This window comes from Cryptomeria japonica, chromosome 10, assembly GCF_030272615.1.
Source record: "Cryptomeria japonica chromosome 10, Sugi_1.0, whole genome shotgun sequence".
NCBI lineage: Eukaryota > Viridiplantae > Streptophyta > Pinopsida > Cupressales > Cupressaceae > Cryptomeria > Cryptomeria japonica.
The window spans coordinates 251,820,114-251,838,218 of record NC_081414.1 but is presented as its reverse complement, the minus strand read 5'-3'; the positions used below and the strand labels follow the sequence as shown (position 1 = coordinate 251,838,218).

Sequence of the window (18,105 nt, the reverse complement as noted above, 5' to 3'; positions counted from 1 at the left end):
TATTCGGGACATCCAGGTGTCAAGAAGATGCACACAGATCTTAGACAGATTTATCATTGGGCTGGTATGAAACACAACATTATTGATTTAGTGTCGAAGTGTTTAGAGTGTCAGTGGGTGAAGGCAGAGCATCAACACCCAACAGGGCTTTTACAACCTAATTTGGTACCGGATTGGAAATGGGATATCATTTCCATGGATTTTATTGTTGGGTTGCCTGTCTCTTCACATCGTCATGATGCTATCATGGTAATTGTTGATAGATTGACAAAGGTTGCTCATTTTGTTCCTATTCGAGCTTCCTATACGACATAAGTGGTGGCACGAGTCTTCTTGGAAGATGTAGTGAGATTGCATGGGATTCCGAGGTGGATCATCTCTGATAGAGATCCTGTCTTTACCTCAGCATTTTGGACCTCACTTCAGCATGCTTTAGGGACTCAGTTGAACTTTAGTTCAGTTTATCACCCAGAGACAGATGGTCAGACCGAGCGAGTGAATCAGGTTTTGGAGGACATTCTTCGCATGTATGTAATGGAACATCAATCGCGCTGGGAGGATTATATCTATCTAGTGGAGTTTTCTTATAACAATGGATATCACAGCTCCATAGGTATGTCCCCCTTTCAAGTGTTGTATGGTCATCCTTGTCGCACTCCTTTGAGTTGGGATCGGCTAGAGGACAGGGCGCTTATAGGACCAGATATTCTTTGAGAGATGGAGCAGTAGGTAGAGCGGATTTGTGAGCATTTGGTAGCTGCACAGGATAGGCAGAAGAAGTATGCAGATGCTCATAGGGTAGATCATCATTTTTCTGTTGGCGACCGTGTGTTTTTGAGAGTGCATCCGCAGAAGAGTCCGATCCGTTATGGAAAGGGTTCTAAGTTGGCGCCTCAATTTGTTGGCCCTTTTGAGATCCTTGAGAGGATAGGACCTATTGCTTACCGTCTTTCCTTGCCACCGAGTCTATCCCGCATCCACGATGTCTTTCATGTTTCAGTTCTTTGACATTATCATCTTGATGTGACACATGTTCTTGATTGGAACTCTTTGCAGGTTGAGGACGAGAAACTTTCCATGGAGCCCGTGCGCATTCTTCAACATCGGGATTTGATCCTTAGGGGTTGTACCATCGACCAAGTAAGGGTCCTATGGGACCCAAATAATGAGACCTCGACGACTTGGGAGGATGCAGCGAAGATGAGAGAGAGAGCTGTATTCTTATTTGTTTTAGGCTTCCAAGAGTAAGCCTAGTTTTGGGGGGGAGAATGTAGTACCCTCCTCATTTGAACTTATTAGACTCATATTTTATTATTGTTTACTTTCAGTGGATACATTACTATGAGGTGTTATTCAGACTTATATGACATTATTTTATGCTTTGTCTGGATATGAGATGCATAATTTATTTGCAGTATTTCAGTACTTGTGATATGGTATTTTATGGATTATTGCTATGTACTGACACTTTACTTTATCTATGCAATGTGAAATTATATGTTGCGTGTCTGCGAGTGTATTAGATGCAAGGGGACAATTTTACTTCACTCACTCCGGTGAGACAGGGAATGTTGCGATTCTCCTTCATCGGTGTGCATGTCATGTTTTCTATATTGTATATATGCATGTGTGGTTCGGTGATGCAGGATATTGCAGGTACAAGTATCGGGTAGGTATGGGGTATCGTCTCCACTTGGCTTCATAGGTCTGAGCGTGCCTTATATTGTGTGATGGAAGTGGAGGAGGTAGTAGTTGACCCTATTTTAACCAGTTACACTCTTGTGAGTGTCGTCAGTTGGTCGTCCTGTCAGTTTGTTCAGCCTTTGTGTATTGTCGTTTGACTTTTTCTAAGTCTTTGCTTGGGGTTTGCTCAGTTTGTCTGTTTAGTGGATTTAATTAATTAATTAAATTTATGGAGTTATCTCATAGTTGGTATTTTTGAATTATGTATTTTATGCATTGAGATTATAAATTTAATTAATTAAAAGAAGTTATTAAATTAAGCTGCAAGTTGCATTATATTAGAAATATATCTTATTTAAATTTTAGTGAAAAATAAATTAGATTAATTTCATTTATTGTTTCCTAGAATTTTAAAAAAATAATAAATAAATAAATAAATGAATAAAAGAATAAATTAGAATTAAAGTACTGCTTTAATTTTTTTTAGAAAATTAATTATTTGCATGAGAAAAGAAAAGAAAAAAATGATTTTTTCTTATTGAATGGAATTAGAAAAGAAAATAAAATTTATTTTATTACTAAAATTAAATATTAGGGTTTTTGGGAAAAATATATGCAACCTAAAAATTTTAGTTTAAAAGGGAAAATATCTTTTTTGTTTTTGGGGGTCACGGGAAAGAGGTAGAGATTTTGGTGAAGAAAAATTGTTTGGAAGCTTGTTGAAGGATTGAATCTCTCCTAAAAAGTTCTTCCAGGAAAGCTATACCAGGTTGGGTGGAAAGCTATACCAGGTTGGGTGGCTTCTTTTGGTTGTTTTTAAAGAAAATATTTTTATTTCTTCCCTCTTTCTGAATGATGTGTGTTAAAAATATTTGTCAAATCCAAAATCCTTTCTGGTTATTTCTTGTTCTTGGCTAAAGTCCATTTCTGAAATTAATTTCTAGTTTATGGAAATAAGTTATTCCCTGGGTCTTTATAGATTAAAATTTTGAGAAAATTGGGAAAAGTTATTCTAGCAAATTTTGCCAAGCTTTTTACTATGCATGGAAGTTGCAAGTTTTGGGAGAAAATGGGATTTACCAGAGAAAATATTCCCTCTTGTTTCGATATCTAGCTATGGTAGTTTTGTCAATAGCTGTACATCTCAGTGTAATAATTTAGTTACTATAGTAATAGATTTAATTTTAATTAAATTTATTGGGGTTATTAAAAGTTATAAGGAAATTGTTTTATTTTATTACTTTGGAGAAAATATGTATTAATTAGATTCCCTGGAAATATATAATTTTTAATTTGGATTGTTGATATAATCTAATCGGGTCTATTGTTAATAAATCATGAACATATAATTAGGGGGTTAATTTTAATGTGGTTTTATTTAACCTTATTGGTCAAATGACAACATTGATTTCCTTGTATTAATATAGTTGTATTTTCTTGTTTTCTGGAAAATCTTTAATTGCAAGTATTTTATGCTTTTGACTATTTTTAGAAAAGATTGCTTGTATTAGGATCTTGTGTAAATGGTATTTGCAGTCAAGCTTAATTTCGTTGCAATTCTGGTTGAGTTGTCATTATATCATATGTTGTTATACCCCCTTGGTCAGGTGTTGTTGTATAACCCTGTTGATGTGAGCCATTGTGTGTTTTGTTCCAAATGGTCAATCCTGGGTTAGTGATTGTGTATCCTTCACCTGTGGTTTGTCAGGATTAGATATGGCTGTCTGTTTTGTCATAGAGTTCTCGTAGAGAGATCTTTCCTGTTAGTGTCCTATGAGAGAGAGTGGCTTTCGAGTGGGGACCACGCCCAAAGTGGATGGCAGGACAACCCATCGAAAGTCAGTTAAGAAGTGATAACCTAATAATTGATTAGGGGGTGGGTAGTTAAAATATTAATTAAGATAATATGCCTCGCACATGGTTGAGTGCTTGTATAGGCTCAGGATGTGGTGAGAAGGCCTGGAATGGCAAACCTATCACCTTGTCTTCACGAAAGGATTGGTAGGGTCCGCATGAGGCTTAGATGGAGCCGGAGGTTCAGGAGAGGTTACCAGGATAACCCAGGATGGGGGTCGGGACCTATGGAGGCCTACCAGGGTAACCACCTTAAGCCATGCGATGACACTCTCTCCTTAGAGTCACTAGTGTTTGTGAGTTGAGTCACATGGATGTTTGCGGAGTCATGTAGTTCTGTCGTACTCGTCTTATTTTTCTTGCTTGAGGGTCTTCTACTATCTCCTAGCATGGTGGGGTGGTTCCATTTCAGAATCACATGGTCGGGTGGTAGTGCCACTTCCCATCGGATGTTCTGGATTGTATCTTCAAGCGAGGAAAGGCTTCGCTGGTGTTTCTTGGTTCGTGGTTCATGTAATAGCTCTTGTTCGCAATCTTTGTTCACTTGAGACCTTGTGGTCATTGTATCAAACATTTATGTAACCTTGATATTGTAACATTTGGATTCCATGGTATTTTGGAAGCCATGTATTTATGGATATTGTAATATTATATCGGTGGAATGTATGTTAATTAAGTTGCTTTGATCTTATGTATAAATGAAATATGGATAAATAAATGCATTGGAATACTTGATTCTTTCATTATGGAATTTAGATGAATGTGTAGGTTTAATCTTAAGGATTTAATTTACCTAATTAAATGGACAATTGGGTTAACCATGGTGTTAATATAATCTGCGAATTAATCTTCATTGGTAACCCTTAGGAAATCATGTGTTAGACTTCTGTTGTGTTATTAAATGTGCAATTGTTAAAATTGATGCACTTAATCTTAAAAAAAATAAAAATTCACCCTTTAGTTGCCTAGTTGTGTTGTTTTCCTTTAGGGTTTCTGGTGGGGCATTACATAATGCTAGATGTCAAATGCTCTTGATGATTATCATCTTCATGGAAATATCTTGCCCAAGTTATAACTACCAGTAAATCTCTTTGTCCCATGCTTGCTCTCTTTTCTCATTGTGCCTTTATCCTTTTAACCTCTTTGCATGTCAATAGACTTTGAAGTGATGATTTGTCTCTATAAAGAAAACTTGGAAAAAACAATGAATGAATTAAATTGTTCCTTGATAGCATTGAGAGGGCTTTTGATAAGTGTAACAATTGACATCACCCTTTGTCAATAGTCTTGGTAGCTAGGTTTTAAGGTTCACTTGGTCATAGTCTTTTAACTATGAACTTTGATAGGGTCTTTCTGCTTTGAAGAATTGTCTCTACATTATTTCTTACAACCTTGTTTTCATTGCCCTTTTCACTTGATTGGCACTATGTTCTTCACAAGATAAGACTGCCATTATCCTCTTTGTACCTTTTCCTACAGATCTCTAAGACAAAAACCTCCACAACAAGGATTTTGATAACATTTTGGAGAATAATATTGACATTTGATAGGGTTTTGGGAGGCTTTCATAGTGAGGGTTATCTTAGTAACACAAAATAGAGCATGACCCTCAAACAGTTAGACAAACTCAAAGTCCATGGATTTATGAATGTCTCCTTCTCCAAATCTAAATAACAATTCATATGGAAGCCCTTCATTGTAGATGTAAACAAAACAATTATTGGGTGAGGGTTTTAACAAACCTCTTTCATATGTTACAAGACCCTCCTTTCACGATTGTTCTTTAGCAAGTGATTCACGAGATAAAAATGTCACACGAGGGTTTTAAATAACATGTATGCATTTTTAATTTAAATAACACGTACATGTTTTGGCTTCGATTTTCTGAGCCTTAACATGTACATGGTTTTTGAATTCATCAAAAATATCTACGTGTTTTTGGATCTAGTTAATTTTCTTGAAGGTAGAAAACCTATTAAGATGTACATTAGAAAGGTTGATAGAAAAAATATATTCTTAGATTCGGGAAATGAGCTCGGTTATATTTTCTTTCCTATAGTTAAATTATATTTTACCATACTCAAGTTCTCCATTTTTCATTTTTTAATCTTGAAATAGAACAAATTGAGGTCAAAATTGCATTCATGCACATATATATATATATATATATATATATATATATATATATATATATATATATATATATATATATATATATATATATATTTTACTTAGAAAATTTGGGATGGATGTTAACATGTAACACAAAGGAAGCTAATATGAATGCATCAACAAATTCATCTAGACTTCCCACTCTTAGAAAGCATCCAACTTTTTAAATTGGATATCATTACAAAGTTTCTTTTTTCCTAATCTCCTCTTCCTTCAATTTTAATAATTCTACAGACTTGTGATTAGTAATACAATAATACATGAGTAGAGGATATAGTGCTAGTATGAATGGAGGCAAGAACAATCATGCCCACTTTTAGAGATGTCATTACTATAATTGTTTTACAACAATTAGTAGAGGCATAGATTGCGCCATGAGCTAGTTAGGTGGAAGTGAAGTTACTATTTGTTAGGAGATTGGCTGCCTTATATGAATGACTATTGTACTAGGGGAGAGATTCAATTCACATTCAAGATCATGAATGAAGACATGTGTGTGCAAACAGTCAAATGGGGGAGGGTTCATCAAAATAACCTCCTACCCAATTGATCCTTATTATAACATTTATGAATCATTGTGATGTTGAACTATTATTATTTAGAATAGACATATTTGATATGTTGGTGTTATAGATATTATGAACATTTATCTATTTTATGTTTAGTTTAAGATGTTTTATTTTATATATGTGTTTCTATATATATATATACATGTGCATACGTGAATGATATAACATAAATAATCAATGTACACAATCATCTTGGATAATCAATGAACCATATATATTATTATGGAATCGTTAGAATATGAATCAACCTAAGGGTCCAAAAGCAATCCCATTATTATAATCTAAATCATAGATGTCAATGTACAAAGCAATCACTGAAACAAATAAACATGTGAGGTGATAATAATCGCAGTCCACAGTGGTTGTCTTTAGCCTACAACAGTGAATCCACCATCGACAACAAGATTAAGATCACTGACATACCTTGCTTCATCACTGGCCAAATACAGAGCAGCCTCTGCAATATCCTCCTCTTTAAGAGTAACCCCCTTTAAGTTCCCAACACTATTAGCCTACTCTTCCACCATGGCCCTGCCCTCCCCCTCCACTGAAGAAGTATTCTCTTCCATAAGCTTGACTGCCATATGAGTGGCAATGATGGAAGGTGAGACACAATTCACTCTGATTCCAAACTTGCCCAGCTCAGCAGCGCCGCTTTTGGACAAGCCAACAACAGCATGTTTAGAGGCAGTGTAAGCATAAGACATGCCGCCGCCCAAAACCGCTGAAACGCTGGCTGTGCAAATTATGCAGCCCTTTTTAGCTGGGATCATCACGCGTGCTGCATGCTTCATCCCATGCAAAACTCCCTTTGCATTTACGTTCATAAAGATCTCGAATTGTTTCGCATCGTACTCTGCAACGCTCCCTTTCTGCACATCTGCCATCCCGGCATTGTTGAACATGATGTCCACCCTCCCGTGTTTTTGCATGGCCAAATCTACGGCAGCACTTACGTCTTCCTATTTGCTCACATCGCAGTGGATGAAGGTCGCCGATGGAGATAGAGATTCTGCCTGTTTTTCCCCTGCTTCGTCTGAAATGTCGGCAATTATGACTTTGGCTCCGTGTTTTGTGAAGAGCCGGACACTCGCTTCTCCAATGCCTGACGCTCCGCCTGTGATTATTGCCACCTTGCCTTCCAATCTGCATTTCATCACCAATTTGATCAATGAATGATACGATTGAATCGCTTAAAAACTTCGATTACAGACCTAAATTTTTTATTGGAAAATAGCAAAGCAAATTACCTTCTCTGTGTACAAGCCATGGCTGTAAAAACTGCAGACATAAAACTTAAAAGCGCGAGATAATGGTGAGGCAGAGAAGAGCAGAGGCAGTCTTATATAAAACATCCATGTTCGTTGAAAGATTAAAATTTGTAACTTTGATTAAACAGGTGTTCCATTAAATTACGCATCATAGAGTGATTAAACAGGTGTTTTAATAAAATTACGCATCATAGAACAGAGGCAATCAAAACACGTTTGGAGAATAGAAAGTGGAGAATAAAATTTGTTCAATGACTACCTCAACAAATTTAATGGTTTTGATTTCCAACTTGTGCAAATTCAGTTTAGACAACAAAAGTACTCAAGATATAACCTATCCATTTGTATGATAGCCATCATGTGGATGATGCAACATTTACAAAATTTTCAATTGGGAAATTTCATTACAACACAACTGTCACCTAACTTGTGCAATACAATCAAGAATAAATTAAAAAATAAAATTAGGTGTATGTTGTCTAATAAAATCAATATTGCGTCACCTATTTATTTGTTTCAGTGATTGCTTAGTTCATTGACATCTATCATTTAGATTCTAATAATGGGAATCCTTTTAGACCCTTACGTTGATTCATATTCTTAAGATTCCAGTAATATATATGGTTCATTGATTACCCAAGATAAATGTGTGTACATTGATTATCTATGTCCTAAGATAAATGTGTCTATATTGATTATCTATGTTATATCATTCACGTACGCATATGTATGTATATAGAAACACATATGTAAAATAAAACATCTCAAACTAAACATAAAACACATAAATGTCTATAATATCTATAATACCAACATTTCAAATATATTCATTCCAAATAATAATAGGAGACATCACAACGATTCATAAATTTATAATAAAGATCAATTGGGGAGGAGGTTATTTTGATGAACCCTCCCCCATTTCATTGTTTGTACACACAAAGCCCTCGTTCATGATCATGAATATGAATTTAATCTCCTCATAGTACCATAGTAATTCATGTAAGGCACTCAATCTCCTAACAAATAATGGTCACTTCCACCTAGCTAGCTCATGGCATCATCTACGCCTCTATTAATTGTTGTAAAACAATCATAGTAATGACATCTCTAAAAGTGGGCATGATTGCTCTTGCCTCCATTCATGCTAGCAATATATCCTCGACCCATGCATTATTGTATCCCTCTCTGCCTATAAAGTGGCACACTCCATTGATGCGCCTAAATGCACCTCTCGCAACCGAGTTGAACCTAAATGCACCTCTCAGGACATAGTTGAAAAGTCCATGGTTCAAGAGACTGATCTCACCCAATTATCCAGGGTAACTATATATCATATACAATATATATGATCAAAACTACACACTTATTGTGATAGGGTACCATACATGATTGAGACTATGTTGTCATCTCAGTTGGTTGTGAGGAAAAGATAATCATCATGAGCACTGTTGTATATGTCGCATAATGTCTATGTAGGTCCATTATCTCCAAATGTTGTAGGTATCAAAGATTGGTTACTTTTTAAAAAAGTAAATAGGCCAAAAGCTACTAACATAAAAACATATAGTCTCACCCAATAAATAGCATCTAATTTAAATATCCATTGTATTATTCCTCTTTTGTCTTTTTTGTTGCTTTTAATGCCTGTTCACACTATATTTTCCCTTGACGACAACAAAGTAGTAGTTATATTTTAAGATGTCATAGCTAAAGTTGGCAAACCCATAATACTATTAAGTAGCATGTCCAAATGTTTCATCCCCTAAATGAGTAACATGATTGAGACAATTGTTCCATCCTTCCATGCAATAAGTTAAAAAACCTTGCACCTTATGTACTCCTGTCCTTACAAGACCCTTATAAGTTAGACAAACAATATAACGCTCTTAGGTTAATCCTCTATTCTTAATTAGGAATGTGCACTGTCAAAAGTTAGACACTCAACTATACCTTTGAAGGAGTAATTTGACTATCTAAATTCCCTCACTATTAGATTATCACAAGCCTGCAATACCTATCCATCCTCTTAGTTTTGTCAACATTTTATAAACGTTTTCCTAGTTTTTGAATAAACCCTCATGTCACAAATTTCATCTTCGAGACTATCACATATTCCATGTTTGTGGGTATGACATTGTCTTCTATTTTGAACTATCACTTGCAACTCTGCATTTCACATACAACGTCTCCTATTTTCCTCATTGTTCAAGGTTATGCCATGGGATTCTCTTGAAAACTCATTATGAGTTACTTGCCTCTTTACTTGTGTTGTCTTTTTTCATGTTATCAATACCTTTACTATTACCTTCACATTGGATAATGCTAGATGTCAAATGCTCTTGATGATTGCCATCTTCATGGCAATATCTTGCTCAAGTTATAACTACCAGTAAATCTCTTTGTCCCATGCTTGCTCTCTTTTTTCATTGTGCCTTTATCCTTTTAACCTCCTTGCATGTCAATAGACTTTGAAGTGATGATTTTTCTCTATAAAGAAAACTTGGAAAAAATAATGAATGAATTAAATTCTTCCTTGACAACATTGAGAGGGCTTTTGATTCACGTAACAATTGACATCACCCTTTGTCAATGGTCTTGGTAGCTAGTTTTTAAGTTTCACTTGGTCATAGTCTTTTAACTATGAACTTTGATAGGGTCTTTCTGCTTTGAAGATTTGTCTCTACAATATTTCTTACAACCTTGCCATCATTGCCCTTTTCACTTGATTGGCACTATGTTCTTCACAAGATAAGATTGCCATTATCCTTTTTGTACCTTTTCCTACAGATCTCTAAGACAAAAACCTCTACAGCAAGGATTTTCATAGCATTTTTGACAATAATATTGACATTTTATAGGGTTTTGGGAGGCTTTCATAGTGAGGGGTATCTTAGTAACACAAAATAGAGCATGACCCTCAAATAGTTAGACAAACTCAAAGTCCATGGATTTATGAATGTCTCCTTCTCTAAATCTAAATAACAATTCATATGGAAGCCCTTAATTGTAGATGTAAACAAAAAAATTATTGGGTGAGGGTTTTAACAAACCTCTTTCATATGTTACAAGACCCTCCTTTCACAATTCTTCTTTAGCATGTGATTCACGAGATAAAAATGTCACACGAGGGTTTTAAATAACATGTACACATTTTTAATTTAAATAACACGTACATGTTTTTGGCTTGGATTTTTTGAGTCTTAACATGTACATGGTTTTTGAATTCATCAAAAATATCTAAGTGTTTCGTCTGTTTTAGGTGCTTTTTTTTCTAGTGGTCACTAAATTTTTCACCATCTTGGTGCATATACCCATGTTTTAATGATCCATAAATGTTATAATAAATATCAATTTGAGGGATGTCATTTCGATGATACCTCCCTCATTTCACTCCCTACACTCATGTGTGACCACCATTCATGTTTGCCTTTATTTTCTTTAATAACATCTTAATCTATCTAGATCTCATTTTTTTGTCCATTGTTGTATCCTTTTCTACTTGAAGAGTGGCACACATTTTTGATGCACCTAACTACATCTCTCTTTATTGACTTATTAGGGGTCAAAGATGGGAGAAATGATCATCATTCATATGGGAAAAAGTGATCCTCTGAATGGGGACTACGAGGATAATATGAGTACAAACTTACATACTCAAAGAGATAATCTACCCAAAAATCCATGTTAATTGTATATCATATAAGATATATTATGCATGGATCTAAATTATGTTGTAAAAACCAGCCATGGAGGATTTTTTTTTTTAAAATAGATCCAGTGCGAAAATATATAAACCATTATATTTCAACAGCATGGAGATGAAGGGGAATGAAAATTAGGAATTTAGAGCGCAATGATCACAATATATAAGTATCAAGAAGGGAATAAGAACTTAGGTAGTTGTGAGTAGCATCCAAGATGATTGGGTTCCCAGTTACTATCGTCAAGGGTGAAACAAATCCAACAAAGTGAACCATTATCCCATCCTCCCTAACCATTATCTCTAAGAATAATCCTATAGGATGAAATCAAGATCATAGTCTTAGGTGAGAGGTGACAAGAATTAACAAGAGATGCAATGGGTCAAGTTCCTACCAATAGTATAGTAAGTTTAGAGTAGATATAAAGATAAAGATAGAGATGAGAGGTGGAGAGAGATATAGGGGTAGAGAGAGATAAAGATATAATAAGATAGAGATAGGGAAATATATTAACAAAGAAATATGGATGGAATGAGAGAGAGGGGGAAATAGATAGAGATATAAAGGTCTATGAATAGGGGGAAAGAGAGAGAGAGTGATGGATTAATAGATAGAGGGAGTCATCTCTAGAGACAAATGGTGCGACAAGAAAAGAGAGGTAGAGAGGAAGATAGAGATATAGAGAGAGTTAGAGGGAGAGATAAAGATAAAGATCACGAGATATAGAGAAGCGAGAGGAAGAGATAGAGATAGATATAGATTATGAGATAGAGAGATAGAGAGATTGAGATATATGAAGATATAGAGGGAGATGGGAATAGGAAGAGATATGACAATAGACGAAGAGGGAGAGAGGGTTTGATATAGATTGTGAAGATATATAGAGATAGATGGGTTGGTATATTTAGAGAGAGGGGGGAGTCGGGGAGATAGATAAAGATATAGAAAGTGAAATATAAAGAGATAAATAGAGGGATATATAGATAGAGGGGAATTTCTTGAAAGAAAGAGATAACGGAGGTAATATTATACTAAAAGATATTTAAATCGAACAAAATTTGTATTATATTCAAACAATGATAATTTATAAAAAAGTACAATCATTTATGTAAGAATGATCTACTCAATTTAAATATTGAATTGTGTAATGGTAAAAATTAATGTCAATTTTATATTTTACTCAGATTTACAAGTATTCAAACATATTACCTTTATAGAGATATAGTGAAAAATAATTAAAATAAATTAATAAATTGAATATAAATTAAAAATTAAAATAGAATAAACTAAATGCAAAGTTAGAATATATCAAAATTTTCATAATAATTTATAAAAAAATAACACATATTAAACTTATCAAGTTATTTAATAATTAAATAAAAAAGTAAAAGTAATTCTTTAATTAATTACAATGAAAATATAAAGTAATTATATACTTAAAAAGTATAATTAATATATTACAAAAAATAAAGAAAGATAAAATTAATATTAAAAATAAAAAATATTATAAAAAATAAAATAAATTTTAAAAATGAAAACCATTGCTCAAATAAAATATTAAAAATAAAGATAAATTATACAAAAGTTGCTAGTTAAATATTAAATAAAACCTTTTAAAAGGTAAATTGTTCTTTTTTTTGATTATGTGATTTTTTTTTCATTTTTTGATATCATAGACTATGAAGTTTTTATGTTTTTAATGTAAAATATTGTTAAAGTTAATTTAAAAAAAACAAAAATATTAATATTAAAGATATATCGAAATCCAAATAATAATAATTTAAAAAATTAATAACACGTATTAAATTAAATAAGTTAATTAATAATTAAATAAAAAAGTCAAAGTAATTCTTTAATTAATATATTATGGTTATCGCGTATTATATTATGGTTGGATCTAAATAATGTTGTAAAAACCAACCATGGAGGAATTTTTATTAAACAAATCTAATAAGAAAATATATAAACCATAATAATTGAACAACATGAACATGAAGGGGAACTTATTTATTTTATACCATAATGAACAATATGAACTTAGAGTGCAATGACCATAATATACAATTACATTGAGGGGAATAAGAGATTAGCTAGTTGTGAGGAGCACCCTAGTAGTTGATTGGGTTCCCATTTACTATCCTCATGGGTGAAACAAATCCAACCAAGTGAACCAATTCCCCATCCTCCCTAACAAAGTGGACGTAGAAATCTATCTCAAAGATAATTTCCTAAATTGTTAAAATTTCAAGTCTCTCTCTCTCTCTCTCTCTCTCTATATATATATATATATATATATATAGATAAATGAAACAATGAGCAAGAGAATTGGAACCTACTATTTTTAGCAATAACCTTAACCCACATTTTTTGGTGTGAGGTATGCAACACCTTTATATCATGCCAAACCCATGCCCAAATATAAGGATGTCTTGTTACAATCCCTTCTTTACTTCCCACAAATTTTCTTCCCTCCAAGATAGCGTGTTCCAATCAGGGGGGTCATAGGGTTTTTATTAATGGCCTGGCCTTGGTTTTTTTCCTTCTTTTGACCCCAAAATGCCTCCTTCAAGCATAGATGGCATGCCATTTTAATGGCATGAATCTTCTTTTAGGCCTGTGCCCCTCTCTTCATAAATGATGCTAACACAACATTATTGACAGTCTATCTCTCATCACCAAATCACATAATCCACTTCACTTTACACCTTGAGTACCTGCAACCAACCACCATTCTCACACAACTCGACAAATTTGTAGTTCAGGTTAGTCATTAAATATCATCAATGCTTTAAATTAACAAAATCATGATAATATTAGTAATAGTCATTAATAATGACATTACAAGTTCATATCCATCGCACACACACACATGGGTTTACTTAACATAGTTTAATCATGAAATCAACCCATAGTCCAAATTACCATGGGGATAGTGGTGCAGGAGCACCTAAGGGTTGAAATGCCCTTAACCAATTTTATCTTGTGAGACCTTCCAGTGGTCATGTAGATATATAAGGACTGGCTCTAGTCCATTTGTATGGTTGTTTATTTGCAGTTTTTGAATTTTTTTGCTTATCAGCAAGACCTACCCCGATCGACAAGTCTTACCCCAATGAGGTTGCCAAAGTATGGAGTGGTTGTATCGAGTATCAGCAGGAGTGGTTCACACTTACCCTGATGACCCAATAAGTCGATTGGTGTTCGGAGTGTTGTTATCATTTATTGGGGAGAGTAGTTTCAAGTTACCCCGATGATTCGATAAGAAAGCATTGTCATGGCAGTTCGTTGGTGAATCCATCGGGTATCGAGAGGAGCCGTTTCAAGTTACCCCGATGACTAGATGAGTAAGCATTGGAGTTGGAGCGCGTTCAATGGTGGTGTTATCGGAGATCGATAAGAGGAGTTTCACACTACACCGATGACCCGATGAGACCGCCTCACTTGCTAAGTTGCCATCGGTCATTAGAAGCCAAGATTTGATGTTACCCCGATGCTCGATAGGAAGTGCGGAGTGCGGAAAGTTGTCATCGGCCATCAGAAGTTAGGATTTGATGTTACCCCAATGCCCGTTAGGAAGTGCAGAGTGTGGAAAGTTGTCATCGACCATCGGAAGTCGGGATTTATTGTTACATCGACGACCCAATGGAACCTGTGAAACAGTTGCAATTGGAAACCGTTGGTAATGAGATTTATCTCGTCCAATAGGAGAAGTTCCCAAGAGAGGAGGAAATGTATAAAAAGACCCAACAGACATCTGTAAGAGGTTAATCGTGGATCTCAGATGGTTGATGGTTGATCATTGTTTGTTGATTGCCTCGGAGAACACATTGGTTTTTCTGAAATGCAATAGAGAAATCCATTTTTTGGTTTTCAATTAGAGTTTAATTTCTGTTCATTTCACATATGCTATTAAAGTAATTGTTTCTTTTCTCTATTCCATGAGTTACTGTTTTGAACCCGTGAATAAACTTGGGATCTGTAAATAAGCTTTCCTTTTCAGTTTTTGTTTCCTATTCGCAATAAACATATGGCTCTGACTTGAAACTCCACAAGATCATTGGAGGTTGTCAAGCAGAGCCAAATATGTACAGTAGGTTTTCATTTGAAAGAGACCAGGAAATGACAATCGCCATTTCTGCAAATTGGCCCTAGGCAAGCTTGGTGATAGTTCGGCTAGGTGTCAGTAATTTGAAGGAGATAACTTGCAGGGGAAGGAAACTGCTGAGAACTGGGAAAAGATCCAGAAGGCTACAAGCCTGAAAACAAGACATTGTGTAACCATAGGGGAAAGTTTGTTAAACCAAACAGGATGGGTGGTTTTGCAAAGAGAGAATGAATGTGTGAGTCCTTCATCCCTACAAGGATTTAGTGAACAAGCTTACTTTGTGAGCTTGAGGAAGGTGAGATAAGCAAACAAATGGTAGGGAAGCCCTTAGAAGTCTAGAGGGGTAGACTTGGAACCTGGAAAGGGATAGAAGCAAACCATCAAAGAAACCTAATTGATGGTAAATTAGGTAGCCTCCATATCAGCTAGGTAGCCTCCCTATCAGAGTGAGTTTAGACTTGGGAAGAAAGTAGTGGATGTCAGACACTGAATCAGTAGGAGAAAATAGTCTCAGAATGGTGACCAACGCAAAGTTAGCCAAGAAGGTAGAAGATCAAGAGGAAGAGAATAGATTCCTGAAAAAATATTGCTTCAATTGGAGAGAAAACTAGACGCAGTTGAGGATAAAACTGACAAAGTAACAATCCAGGTCAATGAAGGGAAGGGTAAAGAATCAGTAGAAAAGGATAGGATATCTGCACCAGACCCTGTTCTACCTGAAGAACCTTTCCTGAAAGCAATTAAATCCTTAGGAGGAAAATCCTTAGAAGGAGTGCCACTTTTTTATGGGAAAATGGAGCCTGAAGTAGTTATGGAATGGATTGAAGGATTGGAGAATCACTTTGAGTGTGATGGAATTAGTGAAGCCCAAAAGATGAAGGTAGCTAAGTCTAGATTGAGAGGAGCAACCTTGACTTGGTGGAAATTTATCCAAGAAGAAAGGCAAAAAGAGGGTAAGAACCAAATAGCCAGTTGGAAAGGAATGGTAGCCAAGGTGAGGGAAGCCTATATTCCTAAAGATTATGAGATCCAATTACACAAAAGGAGACAAAACCTAAGACAAAGTTACTTGGATGTGAACAACTACACTGAGGAATTTCAGAAGTTGTGTCTGAGATCCAAGGTAGTAGAGGATGAGAGCATCAAGATAGCCAAATACTTGATTGGCTTGAGATGGAATGTTCAAAAGGAGTTGAGTTTGTTATGCCCTAACATTGTGCATAAGTGCTATCAATTGGCACTAAAGGTAGAGGAAAAGAGTAAAAAGAAGCAAGAACAAAGCAACAAAGGAAGAGGCAGAGGAAAAGATGGTAGAGGCCAAAGAGGCAGTTTTGGTGGAAGAGAAGCAGATCAAAGGTCCCAAGGAGAGTCCAAACTTATAGAGCAAAGTGAGGATTCACATAGCAAGAGCAGCTATAGAGGAAGGGGATCATCTAGCAACCCAGGAAGAGGTAGATCTAGTGGACCGGGAAGAGGGTCCTACTTCTCCACCATGAAGTGTTACAATTGCCAAAAGTTGGGTCACCCTTCCTATAGATGTCTAGAGAAATCCTCTTCATCTCAAGAAAGTGAAAGAAGAGTGACATATGCGCAAGAAGATGCAGAAAGAGGCAAGACACAAGGTGTGAGTTTAGCTCCTGAATATGGAGAAAATTTAATGATGAGAAGAGTCCTGATTAAGGAACCGATCAAAGAAGAACCAACTCAAAGAAGAGCTTTGTTTAGAATCAAATGCAAGGTCCTTGATAAAGTTTGTAGAATGGCGATAGACTCAGGATCTACTGACAACATTATGTCAGAGGAAGCAGTAAGTAAATTGAAGTTGAAAAGAATTCCACACAGTAATCCATATAGGGTCACTTGGCTCAACAAGGAGCAGCATGTGGTAGTGAATGAACAAAATGGGTTGAGTTTAACATAGGTAGTTATAAGGATAAAGTCTTGTGTGACATCCTGCCTATGGATGCTTGCCATCTACTTCTTGCTTGCCATCATCACGCGTGCTGCATGCTTCATCCCATGCAAAACACCCTTTGCATTTACGTTTTTAACGATCTCGAATTGTTTCGCATCGTACTCTGCCACGCTCCGTTTCTGCACATCTGCCGTCCCGGCATTGTTGAACATGATGTCCACCCGCCCGTGTTTTTGCATGGCCAAATCTACGGCAGCACTTACGTCTTCCTCTTTGCTCACATCTCAGTGGATGAAGGTCGCCGATGGAGATAGAGATTCTGCCAGTTTTTCCCCTGCTTCGTCTGAAATGTCGGCGATTATGACTTTGGCTCCGTGTTTTGTGAAGAGCCGGACACTCGCTTCTCCAATGCCTGACGATCCGCCTGTGATTATTGCAGCCACCTTGCCTTCCAATCTGCATTTCATCAGCTATTAGATCAATGAATGATACAATTGAATCACTTATAAACTTCGATTACAGCCCTAAAATTTTATTGGAAAATACAAAGCAAATTACCTTTTCTGTGTACAAGCCATGGCTGTAAAAACTGCAGAAATAAAACTTAAAAGTTTAGGAGATTAGCGTGAGATAATGGTGAGGCAGAGAAGAGCAGAGGCAGTCTTATATAAAACATCCATGTTCGTTGAAAGATTAAAATTTCTAACTTTGATTAAACAGGTGTTCCATTAAATTACGCATCATAGAGTGATTAAACAGGCGTTTTAATAAAATTACGCATCATAGAACAGAGGCAGTCAAAACACGTTTGGAGAATGGAGAATGGAGAATG

At 35.5% G+C, this 18,105-nt stretch overlaps 1 pseudogene; it reads right to left on the bottom strand.

The window, feature by feature from the left end:
- Positions 1–6,646: 6,646 nt before the first annotated feature.
- On the bottom strand, positions 6,647–17,485 carry LOC131059883 (secoisolariciresinol dehydrogenase-like; annotated as a pseudogene).
- Positions 17,486–18,105: the final 620 nt, after the last annotated feature.